At 39.2% G+C, this 18,840-nt stretch overlaps 1 protein-coding gene across 1 annotated transcript in view; it reads left to right on the top strand.

The window, feature by feature from the left end:
* The window catches only part of OCA2 (OCA2 melanosomal transmembrane protein), a gene marked incomplete at both ends in the record, with an annotated part of 223,570 nt that overhangs the window by 59,075 nt on the left and 145,655 nt on the right, over nt 1-18,840 (top strand). The gene's annotated exons all lie outside the window — the stretch shown is intronic.

The raw sequence follows: 18,840 nt of genomic DNA, 5'->3' as shown, positions 1-18,840 counted from the left end.
TGAAAAAAAAATAAAAATAAAGTAGGCCATGGGAGGGGGTGTAGCTCAGAAGTAGATGCCCCTGGGTTCAATCTCCAATACCAAGAAGCACCCAAGAACTTGGCAAGTTAGAGTTGTGTCCAGATGATTTTACCTGGGCATTCTGGGATACACTGTGCATTCACCTGTTCATCTTCATAGCTTACATATGAGGGAAGTTTGCTTACATTACTCTGGGTAGTTACCTAGGAGTAAGGCTGCTGTATTGCACAGTGGGCATGTATTTAATTTTTATAGGCATGGCCACTTAGTTCAACAGCGGGACGGGCTCACTTTAAATTTCTCAGCAGCAAACAGGCATCTCAGTAGATCCACATCCTCACCAGCACTTGGCATAGTGAGGTTCCCTCCCCTGGAGTGCCACAGCATAGAGCCCACCTGCTATTATATGATGTACTATGTCTTTGTCCCCTGGCTCACCCTCCCCAGCTCAACTCAAGGGCATGGCCCATGTTTGTTATAGTTAAATATAAATGTCCCCGAACGAGCTCATTTATTAATGTTTGGAACTCATGTATTGAGTCATGAGGGTCGTAATCTCAGCAGTAGATAAATCCTCTGTCATGGGTTTGCGGGGTGGTGACCCAGGCCAGTGAGGCTGGAGAAGGTGCATTCCTAGGGATGCAGTCTTGGGTTGATAGATATGGTTCCTCCTCCCTCTGACCTTGCTCTTGCTTTTGCCCTCCATGATGGGAGAAACTCAGCCCATGTGCTCTCCCTCCACCTTCTGCCACCATGCCCTAAGATCTGCAGACCCTCTCCTCACATGGACTGAGCCCCAAACCGTAAGAAAAGTAAATCTTCTTTCCTCTAAGCTACGTGGTCAGTCTTTTAGATCACAGCTTCAAGAATGGTGACTAGAACAATATTGTTGACATTCTCCTCTCCTTAGTGCTCTGTGCTGATGCCCGGCACACTCGCAGCTGGAAGGTAAATGATTATGGGAGCATGAGCAAACCTCTCATGGATTCTTATTGATTCCAACCTCATTGTTGTGAGGACTAATGATGTGGATAGCTCGGCCTGGGTCTTTAGACAGCAGTCTGTGGCAGGGACCAATGTGAGGACGTTTTATCTGAGAGTCTGGCCCTAGGAAGGGAAGTGAGGGATCGAGCAGTAGTGAAGGGAGCAGCCAAAGCAAGGCGCACCACACGCAGGCTGCTGTTAGGACCGCCGGCGGCTCTGTCTCTTCAGATTGTCTGAGAAGGGCACAGTGCACTAGGCTGTCCACTGTGCTAATGGAAGGAGGGACTCGCCATTGGTTCCCACGGGCTACTGGTCAAGGTCCTCCTGTGTGAGGCTGCCATACTGACAGAGAAGCCCAGGTGGGAGGCAGGAGTCGGTGCCTGCGCTCCAGGACAGACCTGACAGGGCAGACACGTTTGAGGATGGGGGGGCTTCACACACCTGGTCACCTGAGGGACCCAAAGGCACCTAAGAGCTACACAGCAGGGAAGATGAATGAGGAGGTGAACGTGGTGGCCTACACTTATAATCCTTGCACTTGGGAGGTTGAGACAGTATGTTTGCAGGTTCAAGGACAGCCTTAGCAACATAGCAAGACTCAGCAATATAACATGACACATTTTTTTTTAAAAAGGGTTGGGAGTATAGCTCAGTGGTAGTGCCTAGTAACCCCCCACCCCACACAGAGTGAATGAGGGCCATGGTACACTTAGCATTCCTTTGGTGAAGAAATAGTTCTCCACCCTTGAGGAGGGTCACCACACAGCGCAGATTCTTCCAGAAGTCCTCAGCCCCTAAACAAAACTCTTGCTGCTAGAAATGCTTCTGAATTTAGACATTTTAAAAATACAATTCAGTGAACATACTGAATCGTATACAGATTGAACAAAATCCCAAATCTGAAATGATCCAAAGTCATAAATTTCTTCAAACCTGATATCAGGTCACAGGAAAATCTCACTTCTGACCTCACATGAGGGGTGGCAGCCAGAATGTAGTGCCCTGAGGACAGGGTACAGAGTTAGCTGCAAGGTCTTTGTATAATAAGTATGTATAAGAAATGAATTTTGTGAGACTTGGGTCCTATCTCCAAGGTATCTAATCATGTATGTATAATGCAAATATTCCCAAATTAAAAAAAAATCCCAAATTGGAAATGCTTTGGGACCCAAGCTTTCTGGCTAAGAGATTCTCCTATCATTTTCTGTAACAACCCCTAGGAGGTTCAGGGCCTGTCATCCAAGCATTAATATTTATAATTCACCAAGTTTGAATATTTATATAAAAACCACAAATAGCTTCATAGATTCATTTTAGGCAAGTTAGTTTTCTGAACCTTAAAATTCCTGAATTGTGGAAAACTGACAAGTTTTCAAATGCGATCTCTTTTTTGTGTGTATATGGTACTGGGAATTGAATCCAGGGGCATTCTACTTCAGAGCTACACCTCTTCCCTATTTTTTATTCTTTATTTTGAAACATGGTCTCACCAAGTTGCAGAGGGCTTCACTAAGTAGCTGAGGTTGGTCACAAACCTGAAATCTTCCTGTCTCAGCCTCCCAAGTACGGGGAAGACAAGCGTGTGCCATCACACCTGGCTTGATTTTTTTTAATCTTAAAGTATATAACCTTTGATTAGCAATTTTCTAGTTTTTCTTCTCTGATAATTAGCTCAAATATGCTCCAAGATTGATTATATTTCCTTTCCCTAATAGGCGAAAACTAGGGAGAAATGGGTAATAGGAAGAACTCTAGATGAAGAAGGGCCCCTATAGAGGAGCAATTAAGATGACCTGTCTGAGGGGAAGAGAGGGGGAAGATGGAAACTCTTTAAAGCACATGATGTACTTAAACTTACCAAAGTCGATCAATAAATCAAGCATGGGGAGAAGAGATGGGGAAGGAACAGGATGGGGATTGGATAAGGGCTAATTGGGTGATATGTGCATGTATAGCTCCACAAATTTTTTTATTCCATTAAGATGTATGACTACAATGCACCAATAATATATATATATATATTTAAATTTTTATTGGTGCATTATATTCATACACCATATTGGGGTAAAAAACAACTTGTTTGGACATACATGTAGACGTAACCCATTTAACCCCTACCCAATTCCCACCCCATTCCCTCCCCATCCCTCCTTCCTTTGCTTGGCTTAGTGGTTGACTTCAATATGTTTAAGTACATTGTGTGTTTTAGAGAATTTCCTTCTTCCCCCTCCCATCCCCTCATTTAGGTTGTCTTGTTTGCTCCTCTATAGGATTTCCTTTTTCATCTAGAGTTCCTCCTATGACACTTAGCATAATGTCCTCCAGTTTTATCCATTCCTTGAAAATGATGTAATTGAGGTTTTTTTATGGCTGAGTAAAATTCCATTGTGTACATATCCCACAGTTTTGTAATCCATTCATTTGTTGATGGACATCTTGGCTGGTTCCATAGTTTGGCTATGGTGAATTGTGCAGCTATGAACATAGATACACATGCATTAGTTTGGTAGTTTGGTTTCTTTTATATTGGGTAGATAGATACCTAGAAGTGGTATTGCTGGATCAAATGGCAGATTTGTTCCTATTCTTCTGAGGATTCTCCATACTGTTTTCCAAAGTGGTTGCACTAATTTGCCATCCCACCAACAATGTTTTAGAGTTTCCACTTCTCCACATCCTTGCCAGAATTTGTTGTTGTTTGTGTTTTGAATAATTATCATTCTAGTTGGAGTTAGGTGAAATCTCAGGGTAGTTTTGATTTGCATCTCTCTGATTGCCAATGATGTTGAGCATTTTTTCATGCATTTATTGGCTATTTGAATTTCTTCTTTCATGAAGTATCTATTTAGTTCACTTGCCCATTTTGTTATTGGATGCTTTGTTTTTTAGTGTTGAGTTTCTTGAGTTCTCTGTATATTCTAGATATTAGTCCTCTATTGGAGGGGTAGGTGGCAAAATTCTTCTCCCATTCTGTCGGTTCTCGATCGAGGTTCTTGATACTTTCCTTTGTTGAACAGAAGCTCTTCATTTTCATGCAATCCCACGTGTTGATTCGCCTTTTAATTTCTTGTGCCTTTGGGGTCTTGTTGAGAAAGTGTTTATCTGTGCCTATATGTTGTAGTGTTAGATCTATGCCTTCTTAAAAAAGCTTCAAGGTCTCTGGTCTAATTTCCAAGTCTTTGATCCATCTTGAATTGACTCTTGTGCAGGGTGAGAAAGTGGGATTAATTTCCAATTTTGTGCATATGGTTCACCAGTTTTGCCAACACCATTTGTTGAACAGGCTATCTTTTCTCCAGTGTATGTTTTTGGCTCCTTTGTCAAAAATCAATTGGCTGAAACTGTGTGGACTTGTTTCTGGGTCTTCTATTCTGCTCCCATTGGTCTATGTATCTGTTTTTGTGCCAGTACCATGCTGTTTTTTTTTTTAAACAATGTCATTGTAGTATAGTATAAAGTCAGGTATTGTGATTCCTCCTGCACGCTTTTTGTTGCTGAGAACTACTTTGGCTATTCTGGGATTTTTGTTTCTCCAAATAAATTTAAGGACTGATTTTTTCTATGTCTGTGAGGAATGATCTTGGTAGTTTAATGGGCATTGCATTGAATCTGTAGATCAGTTTTGGAAGGATGGACATTTTAATGATATTTATTCTGCCTATCCATGAACATGGAAGATCTTTCCATCTTCTAAGATCTTCTTAGATTTCTTTTTTCAATGTTTTATAATTTTCTTTGTAGGGATCTTTTACCTCCTTGGTTAAGTTTATTCCTAAGTATTTTATTTTTTTGTGGGAGATCCTGAGTGGAAGTGTTTTCTGAATTTCTTTTTTAGTGGATTTATGGTTGGTATACAAAAAAGCTTCTGATTTTTTAAGATTGATTTTGTATTCAGACACTTCGCTGAATTTGTTGATCAGTTCTATAAGCCTTTTGGTTCAGTTTGTTGGGTTTTCTAAATATAGTACCATGTCATCTGCAAATAGTGAAAGTTTGAGTTCTTTTCCTATTTGTACTCCTTTGATTTTCTTATCTTGCCTTCTTGCTCTGGCTAGAGTTTCTAGTACTATAGTGAAGAGAAGTGGTGATAATGGACATCTTTGTCTTGTTCCTGTTTTTAGGGGGAATTCTTTTTTTTAATTTTTTTTAATTTTTCATGTATTTATTGGCCATTTTTTTGAAAGTTGCCTTTTAATTTTTATTTTTTTTATTTATTTTTATTTTTTTTATTTTTTTAAATTTATTTTTTATTGGTGCAATGTATTCATACATCATAGTGGTATAAAGAAAATACTTTTGTGGACATACATGCACATCTCGCCCAGTTAGCCCCTACCACTATCCCCACCCCATTCCCTCCCCATCCCTCCTTCCCACGCTTGGCTTACTGGTTGACATCTAGTATTATAGCAATTTATACAATATTAACATTGATAATCTCACATAATAGTTTCATTTGTCTGGTACCAAACTTTTGATGACTTAAAGATAACATTTCAATATTTCTTTTTGCTTTCTTTCTTACCAGAGAATATTTTTTTCTTTTTTTTTTTAGGTGAAACTATCATACATTTATTTATTTATTTTTCAGAAAAAATCTATCCTGATATGGAATATGGTCTCTAGATACCCAAAACAGTCTCAAAGAAGAACAAAGCTAGAAGATGTATATTTTCTGATTTCAAACCATATAAAGCTACAATAATTGAAACAGTGTAGTACTGTTCTAAAGGCAGATATATAAACCATTGGAGCTAAATAAAAGCCTAGAGATAAATTCTTCCATACATTGTCAAGTTATTTTTGACAAGGTTTCCATGAACTTTTGGTGGAGGAAATACTAGTCTTTTAACTAAATATTGTTGAAAAATAATAATAAATGAAAAAGAATAAAATTGGACCCTTACCTAACACATATACAAATATTAACTCAAAATAGATAAAAGACCTAAATATAAATCTTAATACTATAAGCTTTTAGAAGAAAATCTGGGTCATAAAACCTCACAACATTGGAATTAGAAGTGATTTCTTGGATATGATTTCAATGGCACAGGCAACAAAAGAGTAAATAAACTCCCTAAAAAATAAAAAAAAAATTGTATATCCAAAGACAATGTAAACAGAGTTAAAAGTTAAAAGTTACTGATCCTCTTCCAAGAGTTCCTCCTATGACCCATTTCTCCCTAACTCTCACATATTAGGGAAAGCATCTGATTTCTTATTTTTTGTGCCTGACTAATCTCACTTAGCATAATGTCCTCCAGTTCCATCCATTTCCCTGAAAATGATGTAATTGAGTTTTTTTTTTATGGCTGAGTAAAATTCCATTGTGTACATATCCCACAGTTTTGTAATCCATTCATCTGTTGATGGACATCTTGGCTGGTTCCATAGTTTGGCTATGGTGAATTGTGCAGCTATGAACATAGATACACATGCATTAGTTTGGTAGTTTGGTTTCTTTTCTTTTGGGTAGATACCCAACAGTGGTATTGCTGGATCAAATGGAAGATTTGTTCCCATTCTTCTGAGGATTCTCCATACTGTTTTCCAAAGTGGTTGCACTAATTTGCAATCCCACCAACAATGTCTTAGAGTTCCCACTTCTCCACATCCTCGCCAGCATCTGTTGTTGTTTGTGTTTTGAATGATGGCCATTCTAGTTGGAGTTAGGTGAAATCTCAGGGTAGTTTTGATTTGCATCTCTCTGATTGCCAGTGATGTTGAGCATTTTTTCATGCATTTATTGGCCATTTGAATTTCTTCTTTTGTGAAGTGTCTATTTAGTTCATTTGCCCATTTTGTTATTGGATGCTTTGTTTTCTTAGTGTTGAGTTTCTTGAGTTCTCTGTATATTCTAGATATTAGTCCTCTATCAGTGGTATAGGTGGCAAAAATCTTCTCCCATTCTGTTGGCTCTCGATTGAGGTTCTTGATAGTTTCCTTTGCTGAACAGAAGCTCTTCAGTTTCATGCAATCCCATGTATTGATTCTCCTTTTAATTTGTTGTGCCTTTGGGGTCTTGTTGAGGAAATATTTGTCTGTGCCTATGTGTTGTAGTGTTGGACCTATGCCCTCTTCAAGGAGCTTCAAGGTCTCTGGTTTAATTTCCAAGTCTTTGATCCATCGTGAGTTGACTTTTGTACAGGGTGAAAAAGTGGGATTAACATCCAATTTTCTGCATATGGTTAACCAGTTTTGCCAACACCATTTGTTGAAGAGGCTATCTTTTTTCCAGTGTATGTTTTTGGCCCCTTTGTCAAAAATCAATTGGCTGAAAGTGTGTGGACTTGTTTCTGGGTCTTCTATTCTGCTCCATTGGTCTATATATCTGTTCTTTTGCCAGTACCATACTGTTTTTATTACAATGGCTTTGTAGTATAGTTTAAAGTCAGGTATTGTGATTCCTCCTGCGTGGTTTTTGTTGCTGAGAACTACCTTGGCTATTCTGGGCTTTTTGTTATTCCAGATAAATTTAAGGACTGATTTTTCTATGTCTGTGAGGAATGATCTTGGTAGTTTAATGGGCATTGCATTAAATCTGTAGATCACTTTTGGGAGGATGGCCATTTTAATGATATTAATTCTGCCAATCCATGAACATGGAAGGTCTTTCCATCTTCTAAGATCTTCTTTGATTTCTTTTTTCAGTGTTTTATAATTTTCTTTGTAGAGATCTTTTACTTCCTTGGTCAAGTTTATTCCTAGGTATTTTATTTTTTTGTGGGAGATCCTGAGTGGAAGTGTTTTCTGAATTTCTTTTTCAGTGGATTTATGGTTGGTGTACAGGAAAGCTTCTGATTTTTTAAGATTGATTTTGTATCCAGATACCTTGCTGAATTTGTTGATCAGTTCTATAAGCCTTTTGGTTGAGTTTGTTGGGTTTTCTAAATATAGTATCATGTCATCTGCAAATAGTGAAAGCTTAAGTTCTTCTTTTCCTATTTGTACTCCTTTGATTTCCTTTTCTTGCCTTATTGCTCTGGCTTGAGTCTCTAGTACTATATTGAAGAGAAGTGGTGATAGTGGACATCCTTGTCTCGTTCCAGTTTTTAGGGGAAATTCTTGAAGTTTTTCCCCATTTAATATGATGTTGGTGGTGGGCTTATTGTAGATTGCCTTTATGATGTTGAGATATGTTCCTTCTATTCCAATTCTCTGCAGTATGGATTAATTTTCATATGTTGAACCAACCTTGCATTCCTGGGATGAACCCTACCTGGTCATGGTGTATGATTTTCTTGATGTGGTTTTGAATGCGTGTTGCTAGTATTTTGTTTAATAGTTTTGCATCCAAGTTCATCAGAGATATAGGCCTGTAGTTTTCCTTCCTTGAACTGTCTTTATTCAGTTTGGGTATTAGTGTGATGTTGGTTTCATAGAATGTATTTGGGAGAGTTCCGGTTTTTTCTATTTTATGAAATAGTTTAAGGAGTATTGGGGTTAGCTCTTCTATAAAGGTTTTATAGAATTCACTTGGAAACCATCTGGTCCTGGGCTTTTCTTTGATGGTAAGCTCTTTATTGCTGTTTCAATCTCTTTGATTGTTATTGGTTGGTTTAAGTGTTCTATATCTTCTTGACTCAGATTAGGAAAGTTGTTAATTTCCTCAGGATTTTCCATTTTGGAGTATAGTTTTTCAAAGTAGTTTCTGATAATCTTCTGGGTTTCTACACTGTCAGTAGGAATGTCTCCTTTTCGTCTCTTATCTTCATAATTTGGGTTGATTCTCTCTTTTTTTAGTTAGTTTGGCTAGTGGTTTATCTATATTGTTAATTTTTTCAAGAAACCAGCTTTTGGTTTTGTTGATTTTCAGTATTGTTTTTTTATTCTCTACTTTATTAATTTCTTTTTTTTTCTTTTTTTGTTTTTTTATTTTTATTTTTTATTGGTGCACTGTATTCATACATCATAGTGGGATACAAACTTTTGAAGACATACATGCACACATCGCCCAGTCAGCCCCCACCCGATCCCCACCCCATTCTCTCCCCATCCCTCCCTCCCATGCTTGGCTTAGTGGTTGACATCTAGTATTATAGCAATTTATCCAAAATTAAAAATGATAATCTCACATAACAGTTTCATTTGTCTGATACCAAGCTTTTGATGACTTAAAGATAACATTTCAATATTTCTTTTTACTTTCTTTCTTACCAGAGAATATTTTTTTCTATTTTTTTAGGTGAAACTATCATATATTTATATATTTATTTTTCAGAAAAAAACTCTATCCTAATATGGAATATGGACTCTAGATACCCAAAACGATCTTGAAAAAGAACAAAGCTAGAAGATATATTTCAAACCATATAAAGCTACAATAATTGAAACAGTGTAGTACTATTCTAAAGGCAGATATATAAACCATTGGAGTTAAATAAAAGCCTAGAGCTAAATTCTTCCCTATATTGTCAAGTTATTTTTGACAAGGTTTCCACGAACATTTGGTGGTAGAAATAATAATATTTTAAATATTGTTGAAACATAATAATTACATGGAAAAGAATAAAGTTGGACCCTTACCTAATCCCATATACAAATATTAACTCAAAATAGATAAAAGACCTAAATATAAATCTTAAGACTATAAACTTTTAGGAGAAAATCTGGGTCATAAAACCTCACAACACTGAAATTGGCAGTGATTTCTTGGATATGATTTCAATGGCACAGGCAACAGAAGAGTACACAAACTCCCTAAAAAATAAAAAAAAAATTGTATATCCAAAGACAATGTAAACAGAGTAAACAGTTACTAATAGAATGGGATAAAATATTTCCAAATGCTATATCTGAAGGTATATTAATATTCCAACTAGAAATCCTAAAAATTAGCAACAATAAAGGCAAACAATACCATTTAGAGATAGGTAAAAGACTAACATAAGTAATGAATCTCCACAGATAACCAATCTTAGTTGACTGTTGGATGGAAACTCTTGTTTCTCTGGTTCTGGTGTTTGTTACCTATTTCTTCTTTGTAGTTAATCTCTTTGAGTATTTTCTCTAGTGCTGGTTTTGAAGACAAAAATTCCTTCAGTTTCTGTTTGTCATGGAAGCTTCTTATTTCTCCATCTAATTTGATAGAAAGTTTTGCTGGGTAGGAAATTTTTGGCTGGAAGTTGTTTTCTTTCAGAGTTTGGAATATGTTACTCCAAGCCCTTCTGGCTCTCATGACTTGGTTTGGGAAGTCTGGAGTGATTCTAATTGGCTTGCCTCTGAATGTCACTTGGCCCTTTGTTTTTGTTGCCTTTAAGATTCTCTGCTTGGCTTCCACATTGGTCATTTTGACAATTATGTGGCGTGGGGATCCTCTTCTCTGATCCTGTCTAAAGGGAGTTCTATAAGTTTCCTGGACCTGTGTATCAACCTCTTGCTCTATGTTTGGAAAATTTTCTGTTATTACTTTGCTTGAAGAGATTGTTGATCCCTTTGGTTTCACTTTCTTTTCCCTCCTGTATTCCAATTATTCTTAGGTTAGCTCTCTTAAAATGGGCCCATATTTCTTCAATGTCAGATTCCTGCTGTTGGATATTTTTTACTAGATTAGAAATTATGCGTTCATTTTTGGAATGATCATCTTCTAAGAGTGAGATTCTGTTCTCCATGTGTTCTAATCGGTTGTTTGTGCTTTGAATTGAGGCCTTTACTTCATTAATTGCATCCTTTATCTCTTTTTGGCTCTCTCTGAGTTCTTTTCGAAGCACCTCTATTATTTCTACAGTTATTTTCCTGATTTGATCTTCTAGAAATCTCTGATTTTCAGTTTTATCGGGTTCTGATGTTGTGGGGTTGTGGCCATTCATTGCTCTAGTATTATTCCTCTTTCCCATGATTTCGGAAGTTTGTGCCTTCTCTGGGTTCTTCCCTTGGGTCACTATGACTTCACTTAAGGTGTTCTGGATCTCGAGTCAGTAGTATCTCAGACCCCATTACTCCTTTACTGGGTTGTATCACAGAGTCTCCGACCCAGAGAGTCGATAGAGGCTGCTTTAGACTGTGGGGGGTGCCAGGTTGCACGTTCTCCTATGGTGTGATATCTCTGCCACCGCCCCTTCCCCACTGGGTCAAGTCCCAGGGAGTACAGTACTGGGATTTCTCCTCTGTGGTCCACAATTTGACTCACTGTTCTTGAGTATGCAGATGTAGCTGTACTGGATTCGGTGAATTCTCTGCTGCTGCCGGTGGCAATATGGTGCCTCTGCCACGCTCTTGGCCGTGAGGCTGGCGTATTTTCTTCTTGGTTTTGATTTCCACTCTGAATCCCTGCGGTGTGTGCTGAGCTCAGCCACTGGGAGCTTTAGATTTTACCTGCGGTGAGAAATCCCGCCTGGCTGTTCCGCAGCGGCTCACCTCAGCTTGCTGTAGCAGTCTGGTGAATCTGCCGCTGCCACCGGCAGTATGGCGCTGCTGCCGCGTCCTCGGGCATGAGGCTGGTTATCTCCTCTGTGGCTCTGAGCTCTGTTCTCAGTCCGCTTTCTCTCTGGAGCCTGGTGATATTTGTTTCTCTGGTGATGGTGTTTTCTGGCTATGAAAGGCGCTGATTTTGTGGTAATGGAGATTGGTTGTTAGCGGGGCTCTTAAGCCCCCCTTTTCTCGGTCGCCATCTTCCCGGAAGTCTACTTCATTAATTTCTGCTCTGATTTTAATAATTTCCTGTCTTCTACTGGCTTTGGGGTTTGATTGTTTCTGCTTTTCAAGGGCTTTGAGGTATGTTTTTAGATTATTTATTTGAAGATTTTCTGTTTTTCTTATGTGAGCACTCAGTGCTATAAACTTTCCTCTTAAGTCTGCCTTCAGAGTGTCCCAGAGATTTTGATATGTTGTATCTTTATTTTCATTTGTTTTTAGAAATTTCTTGATTTCACCTCTTACATCTTCTATGACCCATTATTCACTTTGAAGTGTATTGTTCAGTTTCCACATGTTTATGTTGTTGCTCTGGGTTTTCTTATATTTGATTTATAGCTTCATTCCATCCATCATGGTCTGAAATGACACAGGGAAGTATGTAACATTTTTTGAATTTGCTAGTGCTCATTCTGTGTCTCATGATGTGATCTATTTTGGAGAAGGTTCTGTGAGCAGCTGAGAAAAATGTAAACTCCGCTGTAGTTGGGTGAAATATTCTATATGTGTCCAACAGGTCCATTTGATTAATGGTGTTCTTTAGTTCCGAGGTATCTCTCTCTCTTTGGTGGTACTGGGGGTGAAACCCAGAGGCTTTCTACCTCCAGGCTATACTCCCAGATATTTTTTATATTTTATTTGTAAACAGGGTCTCACTAAGTTGCTGAAATCCTCACTAAGTAGTTTTAGGCTAGCTTCAAAACCTGTGATATCCTCTTGTCTCAGCCTCCCACGCGCGGGGATTAGAAGCATGTACCACCATGCCTGGCTGTCTCTTCTAATTACCTTGGGCTTTAAGTCTAACTTGTCTAATATCAAAGTTGCTAGTCCTGCTTGCCTTCAAGTTCTGTTAGCTTGTATTACCTTGCTCCAACCCTTTTCCTTCAGTTTGTTACTATCTTTACTTGTAAGAAGTGTTTCTTGTAAGCAGCAGATGGATGGATTATGGTTTTTAATTCATTTTGCCACTTAGGTCTTTTTATTGGGGAATTGAGGCCATTTACATTCAGTGTGATTATTGAGAGATAATTTTTAATTCCTAACTTGTTAATATTTTATTTCTGTTTGGAATACTGTTTATTCTTCTTTGCTTATTTGTCTGCTGGATGGAAAATCTTGTTTCTCTGGTTCTGGTGTATATTACCTATTTCTTCTTTGTAGTTAATCTCCTTGAGTATTTTCTCTAGCGCTGGTTTTGAAGACATAAATTCCTTCAGTTTCTGTTTGTCATGGAAGCTTCTTATTTCCCTATTTAATTTGATAGTTAGTTTTGCTGGGTAGGAAACTTTTGGCTAGAAGTTGTTTTCTTTCAGAGTTTGGAATGTTACTCCAAACCCTTCTGGCTCTCATGACTTGGTTTGGGAAGTCTGGAGTGATTCTATTTGCTTTGCCTCTGAATATCACTTGGCCTTTTGTTTTTGTTGCCTTTAAGATTCTCCCCTTGGCTTCTACATTGGTCATTTTGACAAGTATGTTGCATGGGGAACCTCTTCTCTGATCCTGTCTAAAGGGAGTTCTATAAGTTTCCTGGACCTGTATATTGACCACTTGCTCTATGTTTGGAAAATTTTCTGCTATTACTTCCTTGAAGATTTTATTGATCCCTTTGGTTTCACTTTCTTTTCCCTCCTCTATTCTGATTATTCTTAGGTTAGCTGTCTTAAAATGGGCCCATATTTCTTCAATGTCAAATTCCTGCTGTCAGATTTTTTTTCTAAGTTATAAATTATGCATTCGTTTTTGCAGTGATCATCTTCTATAAGCGAGATTCTATTTCCCATGTGGTTTAACTGATTGTTTATAGTTTGCGTTGATGCATTTACTTTAATGATTGAATCCTTTATTTCTTTCAAACTCTCTCTAAGTTCTTTTTGAAGGTCCTGTATTATTTCTACAGTTATATTTCTGATTTGATCTTCAGGAGATCTCTGAATTTTTGTGTTATCAGGTTCTGATATTGTGAGGTTGTGGGCATTCATTGCTCCATTGTTATTCCTCTTTCCCATGATTTCAGAAGTTTGTCCCTTCTCTGGGTTCTTCCTCAGGTCACCACGACTTCACTTAGGGTGCTCTGGATCTTGTGTCTGTGGTAATCTCAGTCACCACTACTTCTTACTGGGTTGTATCATAAAGTCTCCTACCCAGGGAGTTAATCGAGGCTACATGATACTGTGATGGTGCCAGGCTGGGTGTTTTCCCATGGGGAGCTGTGACTAGGGTGTGGTATCTCTGCCACAGCTACTCCTTCACTTGGACTGCAAAATCTCAGACCCAGGGAGATTATCAAAGCTGCACAAGTCCCTGGGGGTGCAGTGCTGGGATTTCTCCTTTAGGGGCTGCACTTTCACTTATGGTTGTTGAGTAAGCTGATCTGAAGCTGTTGTAGATGTGGTGAACTTGCCACTGCTGCTGGCAATATGGCGCTGCTGCCATGCCCTTGACCGTGAGGCTGGCGTATTTCTTTTCTGGTTTTGAGCTCTGTTCTGAGTCCCTGGAGAATGTGATGAGCTTGGCCACTGAGAGTTTTAGATGTTCTTTGTGCTGAAAATACTCCTGAAATACACCCGAATGATCTGCATCTGCTCACTTCAGCTCCTTGTTCACCTTTCCTCTCTGGAACCTGGTGCTGTGAGGCATGATGGCACTGGTGTGGCTCCGCAATGTGGGCTGGTTTTTTTTCTGGTCTCTGGTTGTTTTTCTTTTTCTCTGTCCCCTGTGTTTACATTTTTTTTTTATTTCTCTGCTGATAGTGTTTTCTGGCTATGAAAAGCGCTGATTTTATGGCTATAGAGATCAAGTGGTAGCCGACTTGTAAACACTGCTTTTCTTGGTCACCAATTCCCAGAAGTCCAAAAATATATTAAAAAATAATGTTTTATGTGTTATGGGGGATAGAACCTAGGGGCATTCTACCTTTGAGCTATACCCCCAGCCCTATTTTATTTTTTATTTTGAAACATGGTCTCACTGAGTTGCAAAGGGCCTTACTAAGTAGCTGATACTGTCCATGAACCGTGATTCTCCAGTCTCAGCTCCCCAAACGCAGGTATTACAAGTGTGCACCACCATGCTGGCTCTAAAATAATAATTTTTTAATCCTTCTCAGTGTCTCTTGGTGTTTCTATTGTTGAGCAATTTGATTATTTTCTTTATAAAAGTATTTCTAGTTACAAATAAAGCAATTTACTTGATCTGTCATAAGCAGAATAAAGGATAATAGAATGATAATGAGCTGACTGCAAATTCAAAGGGAGGCCAGGCCTCTTGAGGCAGGTTTGGGCAGGACAGAGATGCCAGAGAGGGGTGCTCCATTGTCCGAGAGCCCTCAGTTCTCATCTCTGCCTGGCGCTTCTCCATGGACAAGGTCTCTCACCCATGTTCTGATCATTGCTCAGCAGTGGTCGCCCTATCAGCAACCACTGATTCTCTGAGCATTAAGTATTTATGACTGTTTGTGGTTTTCTGCTTTTATTAGCTCCATTGTGTCTTTCATAATGCAGCCATTATCCTCCGTCAAGCCCACACAGGCAATGAATTTGGGATAAGAGCAGACAATCTAATGACTTTTTATTCCCCTCATTCTTCACTCCCAATAGCTTGCACCACATAGGTTTGCACAAGACAGCCGAGATTTAATTATTTATTTTTAAAGATTGGTTAATTTTGTTAGAAAACACTTCAGCTTTTAGGCCATAGGTTTTTCAGAAATGTTAGTGGTCCACTTACACAAAAATATCTGAGTTATCCATGGGAAAGTAGTTAGACATGCATTTCATCACAAAATTGATATAATTCTCAGATCAAATGGGTGTTTACAGTTTTCTCACTGGTTATTAATTTTGAAATTCTAGGTTTTCTCTCTGATATTAATATTGTTTAATATAAGTTGTATTTTCTTTTAGCATTTCTAAGAAGGCCAATATTCATATTTGCTATAGAAAAAACATCTATCTATCTATCATCTATCTATCATATGTACAGGCTTATCAGAAATATTGGGACCAACAGATATTCCTTTCAGTTTCTCTGGATATCTCTAACTTTAGAGCCATAAGGCTAGGAAGGGTTAGTTTGTCAAAAATTATACTTGCTTTTCTGAAGAATTGCTGTGGGCCATGTTTTAATTTCTCCACACTAATGACCTTGAAGAAATCCTGTATGATCATTTTGTTTTAATCATGAGAGCACTAAATTTTCCAAATACTCATTTATGAAAATGAGTGTTGTGTTGTTAGTGAATGATGTAGTTAATTGGAACAAAACTCATCTGAGAACATGACTGAATTAGGTTTTCTTTGAAAATTAGCAAGAGCAGCACAGTATTATAACAGTAAGATGTAGCCAAGGTCTCTTGTTCTTAGCTATGTGTAGAAAACAACAGCCAGAAATCCTATAAGCTCAAGCGATCTTATTATTACAAAGATGGGACGATAGGACATAACTTAGATTAAAGCACTATTCCATAGAGGGTGACATAGTGGGGTGACTTGAAAAAACAGCACTGAAGTTTTTGGATACAGAACATTTTTAGAGATATATGGTCCTTCTGACCTGAGTAGATTCACCCCTTCTGGGGCAGGTCTTTTGATGTGGCGATTCCTTCCTGTAGACCTGCCTTGTCTATGGTACAAACCCCAAGCCTTTTGTTATACCCCAAAATGTGTTAATTGATTATCAGAGTCTGGGATCTCTTAAAGGCTCATGACATCCCCCCACATCCTTGGGGAAGTTTGCTTGTCTTAGAAATATAAAAGACCCTGGGTTTCCTCTATTTTCTTGCTAATCACCCTTGGTGCAGGGTCCCTTTTCCTGTCTGAGTGACTGCTCACATTCAAACTTCTGGATTTTTAATACCAAAGTTATTTTTGAAGCCATTTCCCAATGCCATCCCATTAATACATTTTGAAGCACTTTCCCAATACTGGCACAGTATTACATATACCCTGTAGGTCTGATATGTTCTCAGGACAGATGTGTCAGGATGGTATAGACTCTGCCGGGTAAAATGTTGACCTTGGCATCTCCGGAGATGTGACATAACACAGGGCTTTTCTTCCTGGCAGCGTGCACATAGAGGGACTGGCTTGGCAACACCATCATATCACAGCAGCAGGGGCCAGGGTCACCTGGCAGGGAAGAGCCCGCGAATGGAGCTGACGGCTCTTGTTCATTCACAGCTGATGTCCAAGGTGGTCTTGTGGTCTCACCTAACTCTATGGGGCTGAGACACCTTTGCAGGGTCCACTAGGGAGAAGAATGACAGCCAGAGGAGCTCTTTAATCTACCACTGAACCACTATGCAAAACAGGCTCTAAAATATTTTAAAGGGGTTTTCATCATATTGTGACATGTGCCTCAGAATACTCCAGTGCTGCTCCCCTTCACTTAGTAATCTAAGAAGTCTGAGTGCATATTTATCCCACTTGCTACTGTGAGAGGCACCGGGGAGCCAACGGCGAGGCCTCTCCCCAGCTGTGCATAATACCGCTCTTGCCACACTGCCCGCCTGTGTGTCCATCAGCTGGACTTCAGTCATGGTGAAGTTCACAAATGCAAACAGGAGTTCATGACTATGCTGGTGTTCCTCCTTAGCACTTAAGTTTTAATCATTTATTCATTTTGTGTAATAATTTACTCATTTTAATATCTTGCAATTTCATTTCTATTCCTGTGTAATACCTAATGGGATGATGTTCATAGTTTTAATATTACAATATTTGAAAGTCTTCTAGCTCAATATGAGAGTTAGAAGGATTTTTAGTCAACAATATTTACTATGAACATTGTCATATTTATTACTGAATATGTTGACTTACAATATGAGGTACATTAAGCCAGGCATGTGATTTCAGCACTTGGGAGGCTGAGACAGGAGGATCTCAGGTTCAAAGCCAGTCTGAGCAACTTAAGAGGTTCCCAGCAGCTGAGTGAGAAAGACCCTGTGTCCAAATAAAACATTAAAATAGGTCCAGGGGTAATAGCTCAGAGGTAGAATGCCCCTCGGTTCAATCCCCCCCCCCCCCATAGTGAAATGAGTCCATTTATACTGAGCACAGAAAAGGAATTTAAACTGGTGTCATGGAAAGAAATTCTACAAACTGGCGAATGAGTCCTAGTCTTGCCCCCAGCAAGGTGTGTGGCCTGAAGGAATCCAGTTAATATTCGGGAGTCTTGTCTCTTCCTGGACTGGGTTCTGGGTTGCTGAGAGCTGGCCGGGAGTTCTGAGGAGGCTGCTCAGTGCAGGCAGAAACCTTTGTCCCAGGCTCATTTTAATCGTGTTGCCCAGAGCTTTAAGAATGGGGAAAAAGGCGTTACATTGCTCTTTTTCTGCCTTGAAACTTGACTCTGCTGGAGAGGAACTGAAAGTGCTAAGCCAGCTATCACAGACTTTGCTTTAAGTGATGGCAAAACTCTTGGTGAGAGATGGATGCGCGTTCCAGGAGGGGTTTGATAGCAGCTCTCCAGGATAAAGACATCTCAGCTAAAAGATGCTTTTATCCTCACCCATCTCTACTTCACCAAACTTTTAATTTTTAGAAAAATTGTCTCAGAGGCCCAGTGTGAGGATTTGTAACAGAATGTGAAACCTGGAGGTAATGATGTTCCCATCAGTAATTTTTCCCCCGGAAGATTATAAAATGCCCCAAGACTCCATCCCTCTCTCTGCCAGGGAGGAGCTGGAGCTGAGTGAGGGATGGGATATGGCTGGTGGTGGCCCAGGGCACCACTGGAAGGCGCACTTTGCTCCTCACCATCTTGCTGAGGCAGTTGGTGAGTGCCGCCAGCTCTGCAGGCAGGGTGTTTAAAATTAAGAGAGAAATAAATTGAGGTTTGGCTAGGACAGGGCGAGTCTTCACTTAATGGTAGGTTACTACGGGGATGATTCCTGACAAGACAAAGCTCTGTGAACAGGAAATCTGTTCTGAGATTGGCTTGACCAGGACTGTGGAGGGTATTTTTGGAGAATGAGAATTCAGGCCTCTGGAAATGATGGGAAAAGAAAACTATAAAGAGAATCCTAGAGGAGTTTTGGCTTTATGTCAAGACTGAAACTTCTTGGGTTCATGGAAGGGAACTTGTGTTTTTGCCGACTCTTGGAGGGAGGCTTGTCTTGCTGTAAGCAGAGTAAACTGAGAGATGCCGTTTCTGATTTTAGAAGAGCATCATCCAGGGAAAGGGAAATTGGTGAATGTTTTAAAA

This window comes from Muscardinus avellanarius, assembly GCF_963383645.1.
Source record: "Muscardinus avellanarius genome assembly, chromosome: 3".
Lineage (NCBI taxonomy): Eukaryota > Metazoa > Chordata > Mammalia > Rodentia > Gliridae > Muscardinus > Muscardinus avellanarius.
The sequence above is the reverse complement of the archived record's forward strand: the minus strand, read 5'-3'. Positions and strand labels throughout refer to the sequence as shown.